Below are 17,684 nucleotides of genomic sequence, written 5' to 3'. Positions count from 1 at the left end.
ATCCTGATGATGCGTTTTCCCCATCCTCTCCTCCACCAAAACGTATTAAACTTTCCTCTAATATGCCTTCTTCCAGTGTTATTGATTCAGAGGGTGTCCCCATGTTCGATCCGTCTCTCATACAACATCCCAATTCCACTGAATGGCTCTGTTTGGACCATGTAGGGGAATACATTTCTTCTCACTTGCGTCAACCTTTAGACAAACAGACATGGGCGAAACTAAAATCAGAGTGCCCCAGACCTTCACTGGATTCCAATATCACTGTAACCCCAGCTATTGATCAGTCTCTAATCACGTTTTTTACCAAATTTGGTAAGGATCCCCGCAAGGGGGTGGACAAGGCTTGGACCACGTGCCAGGATAAACTCCTGGATGTGGTGGGTCCCCTTGCAAGAATATTGGACTTAGCCGAATCAGCTAGATTGGAAGATTCTCCAATCGATCCATTGGATCTCTCCCTTTGGACCCAAAGAGCCTTTTGCCTTTTGGGAAATGCAAACTCTGCAATTATCCACGAAAGACGTAAGGGTCTCCTCCTGAGGATGGACCCTAAGTTGGCTAACTTGGCTACCATGGATCCCGGTATCCAGGCAGATGGTAAACTTTTTGGTGATTCATTCATCAAAGACCTTAGCCGTTTTGTTTCCATGTTCTCGTCCCTGGACAAGGCCCAGCAATCTCTAAAGAAGGTATTTAACCAACGGGTTTTTGCCCGGGCCGGTAGAGGCAGGAGCCGCTTTACCGGACGCACATACCGAAACCAAGGCTCAAGAGGCTACTCAAACTCTTTCGGCACCTATTCCCACGAATTCAAACCCCACTTCTATCCCCAAAGATCAATGGGTTTCCGAAATCGTGGACAACGATTCTCCAGGACGCCCAATAATCAAGGTAAGCCAACTTTCTGGCCTTCCCGTGGGAGGGCAGCTACGTTTTTTCCTTCAAAAATGGGAGTCTATCTCTTCAGACCCATGGGTTCTAACCACTGTTCAAGGATATTATATAGAACTCCTTTCTCCTCCATTCCAGTCCCATTTACCTCCTTCCCCAAGATTTTCTCTCGAAATGTCCTCTTTCATTTCTTCAGAAGTTCAATCCCTTCTCAACAAACAGGCCATTCATCCTTGCACCCCAGATCCTTCCGGCTTTATCAGTTCCCTCTTTCTCGTTCACAAAAAGAACAAGAAGCTACATCCAGTAATCATCCAGTAATCAACCTAAAATCATTCAATCAATTCGTCGTCTATCGACATTTCAAGTTGGAGACTATCATCCATCTCAGGGATATTTTACTTCAATCCGATTGGTTGGTCAGACTAGATCTCCAGGATGCGTATCTAACCATTCCCATTCATCCTTCTCACAAAAAATTCTTACAATTCACTTGGAATTCAAAAACATTTCACTTTTCCTCTCTTCCTTTCGGTCTATCTTCGGCACCTTGGTGTTTCACGAAACTGATGAAACCCGTTGTAGCCTACCTCCGATCTCTGGGCATCATGCTCATTATCTACCTCGACGATATCCTTATCATGCACCAAAACAAATCGTCCCTTCTATCTCACCTACACTTAACAACCACTCTCCTTTCAGAACTAGGTTTCCTTATAAATCCCGACAAATCCATGGTGAGTCCTTCCCATCAAATAGAATTTTTGGGCTTCCAGATAGATTCTGTTTCGGCCACTCTTCTCCTTCCTCTTTCCAAGGTTGCCGCAATCAAAAAAGAATTAATTCTAACTCTACGAAAAGACACTATTTCCCTCAGATCCCTTGCAAGGATCGTAGTCCTTCTCTCCTCTTCGATCCAGGCCATTTTCCCAGGGCCTCTACATTACCGCGCGCTTCAGCGTCTAAAAATTCGTCACCTTCGACGAGGTTTGGCCTATTCCGACCTCGTGTCTCTAGATCTAGAATCTCAAATGGAAATCCAATGGTGGATATCCCATTTAGAGGCCTGGAACGGCAGATCCATCTTCCCATCTGTGCCCGATCTTGTGTTAGAATCAGATGCAAGTCTCACGGGCTGGGGCGCCCACTGTGGTTCAACATCGACTGGCGGTATATGGTCCGCAGAGGAGTCCAGATTGCACATAAATTGTTTAGAGCTTCTTGCAGGCTCCGTTGCAATCAAAAGCTTTACAAAAAACAGGGCACGATGTTCCATCCTACTCCGCATGGACAACATTTCAGCCGTACAGTACATCAATCACTTAGGAGGTACCAGGTCCAGGCCCCTCGCCCTTCTAGCCAAGAGCCTCTGGGAATTCTGCCTCTCCCACAAATTTTCCCTTCTAGCCGAATACCTCCCGGGGTCTTTGAATTCCACTGCAGATTGGCACTCTCGCCATCTCTCGGACTCCAGCGATTGGAGACTACACCGCTCTGTTTTCCTCCAAATCTCAAGAAAATGGGGTCCTTTCCATGTGGATCTCTTTACGTCCAGACTCAATGCTCAGCTTCCACAATTTTTCAGCTGGCGTCCGGATCCTCTAGCCACAGCTACGGACGCTTTTCTCCAGGATTGGTCTCGGACCCTCAATTATGCATTTCCTCTTTTTATTCTAATCAACAGAGTCTTGAATCAAGTCAGACGTCAGAAGGCGTCTCTTGTCCTGATAGTTCCATTCTGGCAATCCCAGGTCTGGTTTCCTCCTCTTCTCGAACTAACGATACACTTTCCGGTCTTACTTCCAATGTTTCCATCCCTTCTCCTAGACCCTTTCGACCAGACACACAAGCTAATCCTCAACAACTCTCTAGTTCTTTCGGCTTGGAACATCTCCGGCCTACCCAACAGTCCTTCCCTATTTCGTCAGAGGCTTCGGAGTTCATTAACAACTCCTGGGCCCCTGGTACCAGGCGAGCCTACAGATCAGCTTGGGCTCTTTGGTCAAGCTGGTGTGTGGGAAAATGTGCCAATCCCTTTTCAACAGATTTAAATGTAATTATCAATTTTCTAGCGGCCCAGGCGGGCATGGGCAAATACTATCGGATGATAAACCTTTACAGATCCGCTATATCCATGAACCACTCAAATATTGACGGCAGACCAATTGGAGTTCATCCCTTGATTTGTCGTCTCCTAAAAGGTGTAAAAATCTCCAAACCTCCAACCCCCAAATATTCCCATATCTGGGATGTTTCCCTAGTTTTAAATCTTCTTCTCTCCTGGCCAGATAATTCATCCCTTTCTCTTAAAATGCTTTCTGCCAAACTTACTATGCTGTTATGCTTAATTTCATTTAAACGGGTATCGGACGTCAAATCCTTGGACGTGTCCGCCAGACAGTTTTTATCCTCGGGTGTTCTATTCCATATTCCCAAATGTACCAAGACCAATTTACATTCTGTCCTCTATCCTTTCTTTCCCGACAAACCAAAACTGTGTGTGGGTCTTTGCCTAAAAGAATACGAAAATAGAACTGATAACCTGAGAACGTCCTCTGCTAACCAACTTTTAATTTCCTTTCGCAAACCTCACAATCCGGTGTCTTCTGCAACTTTGGCCCGGTGGGTTAAATGGATTATGTCCCTGGCGGGTATAGACATTTCTATCTTTGGAGCCCATTCTTCTAGGTGAGCTATGGCCTCAAAGGCTTTCGCTCTGGGATCTAGTTTGGAGGACATTCTCAGGTCAGCAGATTGGTTTAACGACAATGTTTTCAAAACCTTTTATTGTAAACCTATTTGAACTTCTGCTTCATTTGTTATTGACAGCTTTAAACTTGCATAATAGAGCTTCCGGTCTTGACATAAAATGTAGATTTTCCTAGTAATTTATGACGGAAAGTCTTAATTTTATTAAAGACACGGAGGCGAATATTATCCCACCGCAGTACTAATCCTAATATGTATTTTTTCTTGCTCCCTCCCAGCGACTCCTGTACTGCCTCCAGCTTCAGGATAACACTGTTGGTTTCATCTCCTCCGTTATCAAAGGGAAACCTCCGGATCCTGTTTTTCAACCTCCTCAAGATCAATTCCCTTCTTCGACGTCCTCCTGGTTTATTGCTTCTGTTCAAGACCTGTGTTCCGCTTCCCTCGCTCTGGCAATTATTGGACTTATCTACCCATTGTTTTATGACTCTATCTGACTTGCTCGTTCATGAAAAGAGGGCTGCCTGCAGTCAAGGGTAGACTCTATGGTCAATGCATTGTTATGATTGGTGCACTGTTAGTTTCTGTTTCGCTCCCATTGGCTAGCCTGTTGCCAGTGCTTTTGGGAGCTGTAGTTCTTGACTGCTGCTATTTAAAATAAAGTGAGAAAAGAATGCATAATATTCGCCTCAGTGTCTTTAATAAAATTAAGACTTTCCGTCATAAATTACTAGGAAAATCTACATTGCCTGTTAGGAAGGCTTTATCATTCACGTATGCATTGTGTTTGCTCTTCTTTTTTGCGATTACTGTACTGGTATTTTGAGCGACTATTCTCTGAGTGGCTTCACATCATCTCGATTCATTACCAAAAAGAAACCATGACCCGGCGGCTTGGATTTACTGATCATTATTCTTGCCTGAGGGATGACTCATAATAGCTAGATTTGTGACCCTGATTGAATAGGGTCAAGGGACTAGTGGTTGTTATGGTGGGTATGCAGCTTGAAATTTTAAATTGGCAGGAGTTTTTTTTTCCTCTGAGAGACCTGATAGGTTACTTCCGTCTGCCTGACCCTGACTCATTGAGAAAAATGAAGACTATAACTGTGCCTACTTCATGATAATGCGATCTTGGTTTGACCGACACCTCAGCTAAAAGGCAGAGTCAAAGGGTGGCGAGCACTAATGAGACCGAAGGGATGTTAAAATTATGCAATGAGAGGGAAAGCTTCGTTGGCGTTCTGGAACCCTCTGCGTCCTCCACCAAGCCACAGCTGCCGCGCACATTAATACCATAAGCCGTGCTAAGCTTACCCTTGCAAAATACAAATGGCAATGCACATCCCAGATCATTGCATAGCTAATAACACTGCTCTCAATGCTGATTATGCTATTAGGCACAGTACAGCACCGAGAGTCAGGCATTCAGTCGATAAAGTGACCATTAGCAATAGACTTCCTAGTTTAACTTCTAAATTGCTTCTACATTTTCTAAAATGCAAGAAAATGAGATACACATATGTTATTTTGCAGCTTTCTGCCGCTTCTTTGTAATGACTACGGCCCTCATTTTGAGTGATGTGGTTAGACCTTTGCAGTAATGTGCCACTCGAAGATTACTGGGTAGCAGTAATTTGGGTGTGCAAAATTACTTCGAGATTAGCCCTGATATAGTAGCCTGTGCTAAAATGGTATCCCCGATTCACACTGAATTTTCAATGAGTAAGCCTGACAAACTACTTGGAAAAGTCATACATAAATTGGCTGATTCGTTGTGTATTTTACTAACTAGTAAGGTGCAAAAAGGTGAAAATGACCGGTGTTAGTGAACAAAGTGGACACTGAGAGGATCTGTCAAGGACCCGCCAAGCACATTTGTCAACATCCACAGAGAAGAACACTTTAGAGCTCCTCGCAAAAGTTTTGAAAATGCCATACGGCAGTGTGGGAAGTCCTGGTTTGCGGCGTAAACAAGAGAAAAATGGGACATCAAATTTATCAGTTTAAATTCAAAAGATGCTATGTGGAGGAATAGCATGTATGGGGAAGTTGTTTTTATTGGATAGAATAATAATCAAGTTGGAAAAAATGCAAACGTTTAATTTTCTAATCGTACATGTGCATAATAATCAAGCACCTGATTTAAATCTTTTAATGTTACATCTAATTATTTATGGTATATGCAGTGATTCTTGCAATGTGTAATCACAGTAGTATTACTTATGCTACAGTATGAGTTGGGGTAATGAGTCTGAGGTAGTTCCAATGATGTTCGTTCCACTAATGGTGAGTATGTGACATTCAAATACACATAAGATGATGGGAGGAATGCTTGCAGTGAGTCTAACCACTGACAATCACTTAGAATAGTACTCCAACCCATTATTCTTTTGTCCACCATTGCACTTCAGTTTCTACCCAGCTGTATGCAAATCAGTACCGACCCTGTTCCAATAGGAACACTCCAGCCCGAACTGGCAGGACACATACTCCCTGAACTGGAACACAAGCAACCCAACACCAGTTTTGCCCTGACTGGGGTCTCTTCAGTCATGTGTAACTTCATTCCAGTGGCACAGTGAGCATGGGGCCCAAGTCTGGGCATACCCTCAGCCATTTAGAGTGTTGCAACAAACACACAAATATGATGGAGGAGTGCTTTCAATAAGTCTAATCGCTGGCAATTGCTTAGGTAGTACCCCAACTCATTCTAGATAGGTGACCACTCCACTGTCACACCCACTTCTTCTTTTGCTGTCTGGGACTTCCTTGTCCTTTATAGCACTCTTGAATAGCATAAATACAAAACTGTCTCTAATGTATTGGTATGTAACTCCAGCATGTCCACATTTCTTCATTTTCCAAAACTAAAACCATGGTTTGTGGGTGAGGGTGGAAGGGATGGATGGAAAATAAAAAAAATAAAAAATAAAAATTGGTAGCCAACTCTCAAGTCGCCATTGTCATGACGGGCTACCCAGGAATTGTGTTTTGCTGCAAGCACTGCCACCATGTTTCAGAAGCACCTTAATGAGAATGTTCTACTGAACTGGTGGAGAAGTCTAAATACTTTGGGCTGGCTGTAGCTGGGCCACTGGATGTGGTACCCTAAATAAGGGCTGCATGTCTTTTCTAATTGGATAACAAAAATGTCTGTGGAGCACTTGCGGAATGGCCACACTAATCACACTTATAATTTACATGTTTGGAAATGTTACTCACACCGTTCATTTTGAATACAACAGATACTCAGAGCACAGCACACACGCTTAATGGATAATTCAAACAAACCAGCAAAACACATGTTCATATATAGGATTTTGAGGAGCATTTAATCTAGCTAGGGCCTTCTTTGTATTTGAAAATCACTTTTAATTGAGAAGCACCTATGGCATTTGATCAGTTGCACGGTAATTGACCATAATTGACGTGGAGAGATGATATCTGTTGAGACCCTCTTTTCAAATATTGGTGGACATCTTTGAATGGTTATATTTCCACCGTGGCTAATAAGGCATATCCTGTTTTGTAATCCAAATATGACATTCACTCGACATAAGGGGTAATGATAGGCCTAAGAAGGATATACTTAATTAATGGTACAATTTAGTTTCACTTGGTCTTAGGATATTTATAGAACCATTGGAAGCAAGTGCTTCGTCACCCCACATCGGGGTAGTAAGCACTACATAAATGTTGCAACATAATACAAAGCAATAGAAAAGAGTATATTTCCTCTTTGCAGAGAAATCTTTAAAGAAACTGTGAATTGCCAATCTGAAGTAATTCATCAACTCTAAAAAAAACTCATGTGATGAAATGGCCCTGTCCCTGTGTTCACATTTGTGATTCCTCACTCAGGACTGCAAAGATGGTGACAATTTAGAGGCCCAAACAACTCCTACCTGCAATACCATTTGAGTCTGAATAGTTTTAAATAAAGAAATTCGGTTTAAATTTGGTTCTGCTTCAAAATAATTATGGGTAAATGCATTTTAATGGATGAAGTATGGCACCAGCATCATTGTTTATTTGGAAACCATTATGTTAGTTGTTCACCTTATTTCCTTAAATCTTTAGTCCTTAGAGCAATATTGTGTGCCATTCATCATAATGCAAGATACAATATTGTGACACCTACATTTAATTTGCACTCCAAAAAACAGCTATATCAAATCTTTGCAGAAATAAGAGTCATATTGTCTATATTAACAATTCCTAAGAGAGGACTGTGGGTTTCAAAGGATGATACTGAATACTTGCATTGCCCTACCTTGAACTAAAACAAATACCCCAGATGCAGGTTCAATTGTATGTAGAAAAGGTGCATGGTTTTATAGTTCTGGTTCTCAGTAGTTAAGGAACTGCATTTGACAATGGGAAGTGTCACAAAATATGAGGGCACTAGGACCCTGAAAGCCAAGAAGGCACAAGGCAATGAATTGAGCTATTCCGTAAAATATTATTGGGCAGGTGTTGGTCTTGGACCTCTCTGGAGGGTCACCTCCAAACATTTCCCTTCTCCCATCCTATTTTTCTGAATTTTGCTGGCATTAGGACTCCGGCAGCTGCCTTGTCCTGCCAAACTTTGCCTCCCCAGGAACTTTTCTTTGAAATTTCTTCTAAATCTGAAGGTAAGCTAAGACCAAGCCCTATCCACCTTGTGTGTATGAATAACGCTCCATCATGGTCGACCATAACTTTTGACTTTGCCCCAGTAACAGGTGAACAGATAACCACGGTTGGTGCTTTATCCTTTTGGGGGCTAGTTTTCACTAAAAACTTTTAAAATCTGTAACTCCAGTTCTACTGATTGAATTTAATTTGTTGTGGTGCCATTTTATTTATTAAATTGCACTCTATTTTTCTAAATTGGTATAGGATTGTTCTTGTGTTGTGTTGTCAGTATTTGTGAGCTGCATAACTATTGAACACATTGCAACTAAGCTAAGCCTGACTTCTCCTGTGTCAAGCTACCAGAGGGTTAAGCGCAGGTTAATTTAGTTACTTTCGTGGTTCATCCTGACAACGATTGTGGTTGTTGATTGTGAAGGGTCTTCATCCCAGTCAATGAAAATGTCAATTTCTTTTAGCAGGCAGTGGTGAAATAGTGGCACTTAGAGATTAGACCATCATAGGGTTCAGATGGTTAATGGTAAGTTCTATCAACTAGAAGAGAACAAGTGCATGGTGATGAATTTCAGTAATATAGCATAGTCAACATGTACTTTCTGCATATTCCTTACCTTTGTGCTGCAAGTTTCCTATATAATTCAAGGGGCCTTGAAGTCATGTTCTTTACATAGGAAAACAGGTATTACCTTTTCTTAGGGAGTTGTTTAGATACTAGTAGATGTAGCGCATCCAACAGTGGAGCTTTAGCTGTTGCAAACACTTGGGCCTCATTTATAAGGACCTGTGCCAGCGCAGCGTCACTTTTTTTGATGCTCCAATGAGGCAGACCTCTCAATCATATCTATGAGGTGACACAAAGCCACCCTGCGTGGCTTTGCATGGCCTCATAGATATGAAGTGAGGCAGGGCAGTGCAAAGCACTGTGCTGCTTTACTCTACGTCAAGGAGGTGTTTCATGGGGGCTGAGGTGGGTTTCCCAAGCAACACTGATGTGGTTTGACACATTCCCAGATTTACAAGGATCTGCAAACCTGAGAATGCATCAAAACTGTGCTCCTCCCGTGGGAGGTATAACAATGAGGAAAAACGTTATTTCTCCACGTTTTTCCTCTTTCTACACGTGTGCTGCATTGTGCAGCACATGTAGAAAGAGGAAAACACCTCCATTGATTTCAAGATGGTGCAAGGGTGCCTGTGTTGGTGCTAGGCACCAATTTGTGCTCCAGTGCTTGCAGAAGGGACAGGAATGTGCTGTATTTCATTAATATGGCTCATACTTGCCCATTCCTTTTGCTACAGAGCAGCACAGCAAAGTGACATGCTGCGCTGTCCAGCGGCAAAAACTTGCAAATGAGGCCCCTGAACGGTTTAGTCAGTCAAAGGACTGTCATACCACAATGGTGTTGGTGGCTCTGTCATATATAAGGCTGGTTGATGGCGTCTGGATTTCCCTGCTCTGCAAAGGCAGACCATCATGAACATAAACTCTCCCTCCGCGTCAGGTCAATTAATTTTTTTTGCACTTCACAGACAAAACTCCACCTTAGGGAGTTTGTGAGGTTAAAAAAAATGAGCGTTTAGTGAGCAAAAATAAAAAGTCATGGTGCAGCACGTGACAACGTGGATGGCCACCTGTCAATGGGTGGGTAGCCAGGACCTCTGTCAACCTGGGGCTCTCTGTGGTGGATCATCCGTCAGGATGTAAATTACTCTCTTTGTTCTTTAATGCAGTTTGTGAGCACAGAACATCACTTGAAGGATATAAGTATATTTTTTGGGTGTAATCTTTCCATTATTTATGTTCAGCTTATAAAAAGAGAATGCGCCCCAATCACATACCAATAATATACTGCATCTGGCGTCTCACTTCTGCAACGTATCAGTCATGTTTCCATTTCCTTGTATTCTTCTGCAGGAGAAAAAAAACCACTATAAGCAATACGGTTCAATGGCAGATTTTTTAACAACAAATATGATTCAGTGGTATGTAACATGGTTTCAATTTGCAGAAACTTTAAGTACCAAATGATGCTAATAACGATAACAGATCCTGTGCTATATCACCAAAGTCACAAACATGGTTGTCTATGGCATAATGGATATTAACCAGACACCCTTTATTGCAACCTTCTCTGAAAGGCAAGTTATAATACTTCTTTCCATCCCCGGCTCTTCCATGACAGGCCAGCTCATAACACTATTATCAGAGAGCTGGGCACTTTCTTCCCTGCTACCAGGCCACTTCCTTTTGTTCAAAAGGTCACTCCTCTTCTGATCACCACGTCACTTCCCTTCTGACCAACAAGACATTCCACTTTCCATGAACAAGCAACATCTTTTCCAATCAAATGATCGCTCTCTTCCAGGCAGGCCTGAAGGTGGCAGGGAAGTGGGGGTGGTTAGAACGCACACATGAAAGGAGTGAAGGGAAGTACAAATAAATCGGTGCTGAGCCTCCCTGAGCGCTTCACGTCCAGAGGCTATGTTAGAAGATTTGTCAAGGGGTCACGAAACTCTAAGCGGTGAGAACGTTGTATTCCATTTTATCATAATTTGGTCTTAGCTCTGACTAATTGTCCTGCTTAATAAAAAAACAATAAAATCTGTTTACAAAAAAGGGGTCCCTTGAACCCGTTTCTTGCAGGATTAGTGCTAACATTGTTGATTGCCAAGGTGAAGTGACACTTTGCTGTCCCAACTCTTCAGTAGCGCCAGATTTCACCATTTTAGGGGTAATGCGTCACTCCCTAGCTGGTAATAACATAGTAGCTAGAGTCAGGTTACTGAGAGGGATAGAGGGCCCAGTTGCAAAATAGAATAAGTGGACTGCCCATGCCCATTTATATTTTTTGATGATGAGGATTTTGCTATGTTCTAGACTGAACCTTTATTTTGAGTTGGGATAAACGTACGTTATCAGGTTGGGAACTAATCCAAATGAGGAGAATTGAGATCAAATGGGATTGGAACTGTCACTTGAGAGAGAGATTGAAAACTGAAAAAGAGAGAAATCAGCTGTAAATCAGGGACTTGCCTACAAAAGATATTTGCAGATTGCTTGATGTAAACTGACTTGCAGCTGACTTATGGAAAAACCTTTGAGGAAGAAACCTGTGTAAAACAGACTTTTGAGGTGGGTTTGCGAGTTGACAGGGACTATGGGCCAGATGTATCAAAGTACTGTTTTGCATTTCTTAAATAGCGAATTTTAAGAAATTGCTATTTAAGAAATGCAAAATGGTATGTGAGAAAATAGCGATTCCCTAATAGCGATTCCTACAGAGTTGCAATCGCTAATAGGAATTGCTATCAAGAAATGCAACTCTATTCGTTCCCATAGGTGCACATGTTTTTGCATTTTCTAATTTGCGATTCCTTATTAGGGAATCGTAAATAAGGAAATGCAAAACCATGGGTGCCGAGGGGCTAAGGCCCCCTTTGAGTCGCCCCAAATGTATTTGTGCACATGTGAAGTGCACACATGCCCCAGGGGGATGTGTGAGCTATATGGTACTTTTAAAAGCGCATTTTAAAAAATTGCACATGGTTACCACCAAATTGGAGTTTGTGGTAATTGCATTTCTTAAATGCCTAGTTCGCTTTTAGGAAATGCTTGATATATGTGCATAGGGAATCGCTATTAGGAATTTCCTATTTGCGATTTCCTATGTAGGGGATTGCAAATTGCGATTCCTTAATCAGAATCGCAATTTTAGGGAATCGCTAAAAATTGTGATTCCCTAACATGGGACTACAATGCCTTTCATACATCATGAAAGGCTACTTTGCATTCGCAAATGGTGGAATTTTGCGATTTGCACCATTTGCGAATACAAAATAGTTTGATACATCCGGTCATATATGCCTTCAAGACTGATTAAGGTCAGCGGTCATTTCCTATTAAATATCCTGCATGAGGTCACAGAATGTGTCCTGTTTATTATTCTGTGATCCGCAAATTATGTTTATCCTTGGACATGCACCTGTGTTAAGACCATCTGTGAAGTCGTAATTCACTAGTCACTTGGTAAAATTAAAAGATGCACAGGATGTAGTGTGTTTAGACCCAATCAGAAACTAGCCTGGATGGTATGTCCCAAAGTCCAGCACACACAGGTAGAGTGGTTCGAACAAGGGTTCCTCGGTTCATGTTAGCTGCATATAGGCTGAAACACAGAGAACATTTGTGGGGGGTTTGTGTGACAGCACAGTGAAAGAGCTAGGTAATTGAGAAACGAGAAACTTAAAAGTTCACCACAGGCCTTTATTGAAAATATAAAATATATGTAGAGAAAATAATTTAAAATGGCAGTTCTTAGTGACCCGAAATAATGAGGAAAGTGTGGAAACATTTGTAAAAGCAAATAGGGAATAACGAGTTTAAATACGGCCAAGTCAGAAAAAGTATAAGAAACTTCAGTCTGTAAGGTTTCAAGGAGTAATGGGGGTTGAAACTTTAGACTTGTAAAGTTTACAGTACATGTGACAATCCATTGAATTGAGCTATCAGAAGATGCCTCAAGAAGTGACAGTGAAATCAGCTGAAGGTAACTTGAAGCACTACTGAGGCTTTATTATATTGAACAGAGACACGAGCATCAACACAGCTGTCAGGTTTGCAGACAATGGAGAAACTGTGTTTTTTCTTCCACATTTTACAGAGCTGGCCACTTATTGATAGGATGCTCTGTGCAGATCTAATTCTGCTGCCTTACAAGGTATTAGTTACTAATATTTTGACAGGGCTCAGAGACAGGCTGGCACCATGACAATGGTAGGACAGGCCAACAATATTAGGATCTATACTGAGAGGACAAACATACCTGTCACAGGGACTATCTAACAGGCTTCAGCCCACAACAGAGAATCCTGCGCTCCAAATAAAAAAGAAATATACAAAATCGATTATTTTGTTACAAACTTGCTAACGTGGTGGGGAGAAACCTGTAGGTTGTAGCTACCAGTTAGGTCTTCGTCAGAGCCAACATTTAATTTTTTGATGCAGTGGGGTCCCTTGCCCTTTAGAGGGTCCCCATTCAGCCTAAGGAATATAAATATTTTTGAGATATGGGCGTCTCAGAGGCCCCGTCAACGCATTCTGCAAGGGGCTCCATCATTTGGGGTTACACCCCTGACTTATGAAGAATTACCGCTGAGCACTGTTCAGTATCATCTCCCTGGCTGAGAGCAGATCTCTGAGTTTTTGAAGACTGGGTTACAGCTAAAGTGCTCCATGGCCAGAGTCACAAAAGTACTTTTCTTTAATGAAAGAGAAATGCTGTGTTATTTTGCTGTGCTTTGTTTGAGTGCCCCCTTGGTTTTTGTTGATGGTAGGGGCAATAACGAACATCATTGATTGCTCCAAGGTCAATAATGCTACCAGCACATGAATGTTGCAGCTCTGTCACCACCATCCATCAGCTCTTTAATAAACCAGGAGTGTGGTTTGAGAAACGCAGCTCAAGTCCTAGAAACTATGAACAGGGCTCAGGAAATCTTGTGTAAAATGGCCAATAGTTTTTTTTCTGGTTGCAAAACTTGCTGGTCACACAATCATAGGCTTTGCGACTGCAAAATGTAAAGTTGCAATGTACCAAAGGTGCTTTGCTAGTTGTGAATTTCTTTCTGACTCGCAAAGTACACTTCACCTCTCTTGCAGTTCAGCTGGTAGAAGGGTTATGAACATGGGCACCCCTCTGCTTTCTGATTCACAATGCTATGAGCCAATGGTTTGCCACCACAGCCGTAGAGGTACACCATTGATCAGACAGTGACCTGTCAAAGCAAGGTTTATAGATTTACAAAGCGGAAACCACCTGTGATGGACAGCCTCTATTTGGAAAATGACAACTGCATACTTTCGGAGAACAGACTGTGTTTCAGAGGACCAATGCCTGCTCCCCAAATGTCCTCTCTAAGCATTCCATTTATTTTTGTAAATGTAGTTCTACTCTCTTTAAGAAACATGGACTGCACGTAGAAAATAATTACACTTTACGATTGGGAATGCAGGGATGGAGGCCTATTGTCCCTTGCAAGCCTCCATCCCTACAGTCACAGAAATCTCTAGACTTTGTAAAATGGAATTCTGCAAGATTAAGATTAATGAGGTGATCCGTACTGGACGGGCATTTTCCACTGGGGTGGCGCTGTACCTCTGTCGGGACTCAAAATGAAGTAGGTCGCGAAGCAGACGATGTACAAAAAATAGCAACTGATTGGCCCCGCCACCTTAGTTCTTTGGGCCTCTAATTGCTTGTCTTACTCATAACATTCTAATTATTTTGCTAATAAAATTTGGCAGCAGCGGAAATGCTGGTTTTGATTTGCTGATCCTGAAGAGCCACGTCGCTATCACTCTTCTGTTTTTCTGGGCTGACATCACTTTTCGTTTTAGGAATAAAGTGACAATCTTTTTTCAGTGTCTTGAAAATTACTATGGCTTCTCTGTGAGTTTTTACCGTCTCTTACTTTTCTTATATGCTTACATTTAGACGTAATGGGTGTTAAAATAGTTATTTTTGTTGGTGTATTGCAAATCTTTTGTCTAGGAATTTTGGCCCATATTTATAAAACGTTTGCACTGCCTTTGCATCTTTTTTTTTTTACACAAAAGTGACGATAACTAAACTCCATATTTATATTTTGCTAGACCCATCTAGTGTCAAAATATCTGAGTTAGCGTCATTTTTTGGGAGCTCTAACCCACCTTGCCTTGTATTGCAAAAATGATATGCCAGGTAGGCGTTCCCTTCCAAAAAATGATGCTACCCCTCCAATGCCATATTTACCTCTCGACACAAAAATGACGCACACTAACGAAGCGGACCCAAAAAATTATGCTGAGGCTGATTAGCGTCAAATTTGGTCAGACCAGGCATTAAAGTGATGTTGGGCGCTGTTCCATAGGGAAACACAGTGCAAACATCTAGGAGTCCACCATAGTGTCACTATTTTGGGTACATAGAGGCCCACCCCAATCCCCTGTATCATCCCCACCCACACCAAAGGGCCATTACAAGTGGAGGGAGCCCATCCTCCATAAGTATACATACTTGTCTGTTGTGTGACACTGGAGGCCTCCTACATGGGGCCCCCTGGCTGGCACTGGTTCTGTTGGGGTTCTCCTGGGGACACTGGTCCCTTGTGTTGGGCATTGTGGATGTGGTACTGTCTCCTGTCTATTCTTAGACAGGCATCATTATATGGCTGCTTGTGCAACCAGAAAATGACGATAGGCTGACTAGTGTCAGATTTTTTGCCACTAATCAGTCTAGCGTCATTTTTGACCCACTAGCGCCATTTTTTGTAATGCCATCCATCACCAGCTAGCGTCATTTTCTATGATGCTAACCATTCCTTAGCGTCATTGTGTGTCATTTTATTAAATATTGTGCACGGATGGCGCTAGTGAATGATGGTAACGTGTTAAAAATGTTGATGCACAAGTGTGTCATTTTACATAAATATGGGCCTTAGTATGAACATACCATGTTCTGTTACTCTGCCTCTAGATCAGAGATCTTCAAACTGGGGCGCGGGCCCCCCTAGGGGGGCCTCAAGTGATCCCAGGGGGACACTAGACTCTTGCCAAAAGAAGCATTATACAGATAACAGGTCTTTGTTTTAAGCAGAAACAGGTTATTGTATTTTTTAAAAGGTAACAGCGCTTAACTACAATGTTTAAATAGGTCTAGACATATTTGAACATTTCCACCTTTATAAAATAATTGTGAAAAATTCTGAGGGGGCCAAATGATTTTTATTTTTCAACTCTGAGGGTGCAGCATTAAAAAGTGTGGAGGCCACTGCTCTAGAATTTTCAGATCACATAAGTTCGACTTGGCAGGCCACCATGTTGCAAGTCTTCGCCTCCTAAGTTACATATTATTGGCATGAGAAATGGTGGTCTAATTAATTCGATAGTAACAAGCCAAGACTATAAACCTTCAAAAGCATTAGGCTACCGAATAACAGCCCTGTATGAATGACCTTCCAACGTAGTGCAATCTGGTACCTTTATCTTTGACAGCTCCAGGTTTGGTTTCCTCTCACTACTTACTATTAGAAAAGTGAGCTGATTCAAAAAATGTAGGCACTCCGCCCACCCCCACACTGTTTCTCCCGTGTTTTGTTGATATTACACCCAGAAACGGACCTCTGAACCCTTAGCATCTTCAAAAGCTTGCTCTAATCACCTCATGCAGAACAGCCCCACTCCAAAAACACCTCTGAATTGCTTGCACCTGTCTCTCATTTTGACTTTGTTTACAAGTGACTCGTTAAGATGCTTGCCCGTGGATAGTAATTACAAGTGGTGAGATGTTTATAATAATCATCAGCTGCGGTAAAGATCGTACTTATTGTTAAATTTCTACAGGTCAGACCTACCATAATTTATCATGAGGAAAAGGCCTTGTAGTTAATGGCAGAAGTGGATTTTGGTGTGCTGTGCATCAAATTCCACGATCACCATCAAGCCGGAGTAGGCGATAATTATCGCATCACATACAATAAATTCCGAACACATCGGTGTTAGATTTTTATTGGCTATTATAATTATCAACCTAGTCGTAACCAGGCGTAAGTATCTGCTATTTAATTATTTTAATTTGCTATGCCATTTAGTGCACTGCTAAATGCTTAAAGACTCCCGTCACTTTTAATCAGACATTAATTATCAAAGGTTAACCTGGATGACGACACTTTTCTGTATTTAGGTGTTTTTTCTGCCATTGCGAGCCCCACCATGTTGACTGCTTCCAGGCATGTTTACTGCTGCAGGATGGTGCGTTGTGGGATTTATTTTTCATCTTAACAATATTTTCTTTTCTTCTTCCAGGTTTTTCCTCTGTATTCGTTCCGTATGTTCCACTGGGACGGTGTCTAGCTAAGTGAGGAAGGGAGTGGGATTCTGGGTGTGGCTGGGGAGGGGGGGCTGAGTCCGCACTTAAGATCCGACATGACCCTAGAACCAGCCAGCTATTGTATTTTCTCGTACAGTCTTTTTCCAAAGACAGTGTTTTTCAGTTGTGTAAATATTAAAGGTCAACTACTGCTGAATGGAGGCGGCGGGTACTAACGAGAAGCAGGACCCGGGAGGGACAGTCCAAGCTTTTCAGACGCTCCAGTAAGCATGCGGGGCTTCCATCATTGTCAGACTGTACATTTCTGCTTTCACGAAACAGCAACTGCAGGATAGCGCGCCTTTAGAATTCCAGGATAGATCTATTTGAAAGTGTTTTCATTCAAGCAAACACACATTCAAAGTATGTCCTTAAAGCAACAGTACTGTACAACCGAATTTCTTGACGAATTGACCTATTCCAATTTTTTTCAACTGGCTTTCAATCTTTTACTGGATTCTCTTGTCAATGTGATGCAGACAGGAAACTGCATGTGCTTATTCTCATCAGATGCGTGGTGACTGGATGTGGTTGCCA

The 17,684-nt window shown here is 42.1% G+C and overlaps 1 protein-coding gene across 7 annotated transcripts in view; it reads right to left on the bottom strand.

Annotated features, from left to right (window-relative positions):
- Positions 1-17,684, bottom strand: part of LOC138259714 (leucine-rich repeat and fibronectin type III domain-containing protein 1-like protein) — a 3,031,897-nt gene that overhangs the window by 271,487 nt on the left and 2,742,726 nt on the right. For all 7 annotated transcript variants that reach the window (XM_069207608.1, XM_069207606.1, XM_069207609.1 and 4 more), the window contains one exon: positions 10,081-10,150. The gene's annotated coding sequence lies outside the window, so the exon portion shown is untranslated. The remainder of the gene's footprint in view (positions 1-10,080; positions 10,151-17,684) is intronic.

The sequence above is a fragment of the Pleurodeles waltl genome, chromosome 9 (assembly GCF_031143425.1).
Source record: "Pleurodeles waltl isolate 20211129_DDA chromosome 9, aPleWal1.hap1.20221129, whole genome shotgun sequence".
NCBI lineage: Eukaryota > Metazoa > Chordata > Amphibia > Caudata > Salamandridae > Pleurodeles > Pleurodeles waltl.
Note: the sequence above shows the minus strand (reverse complement) of the source record. Positions and strands in the feature narration are given on the sequence as shown.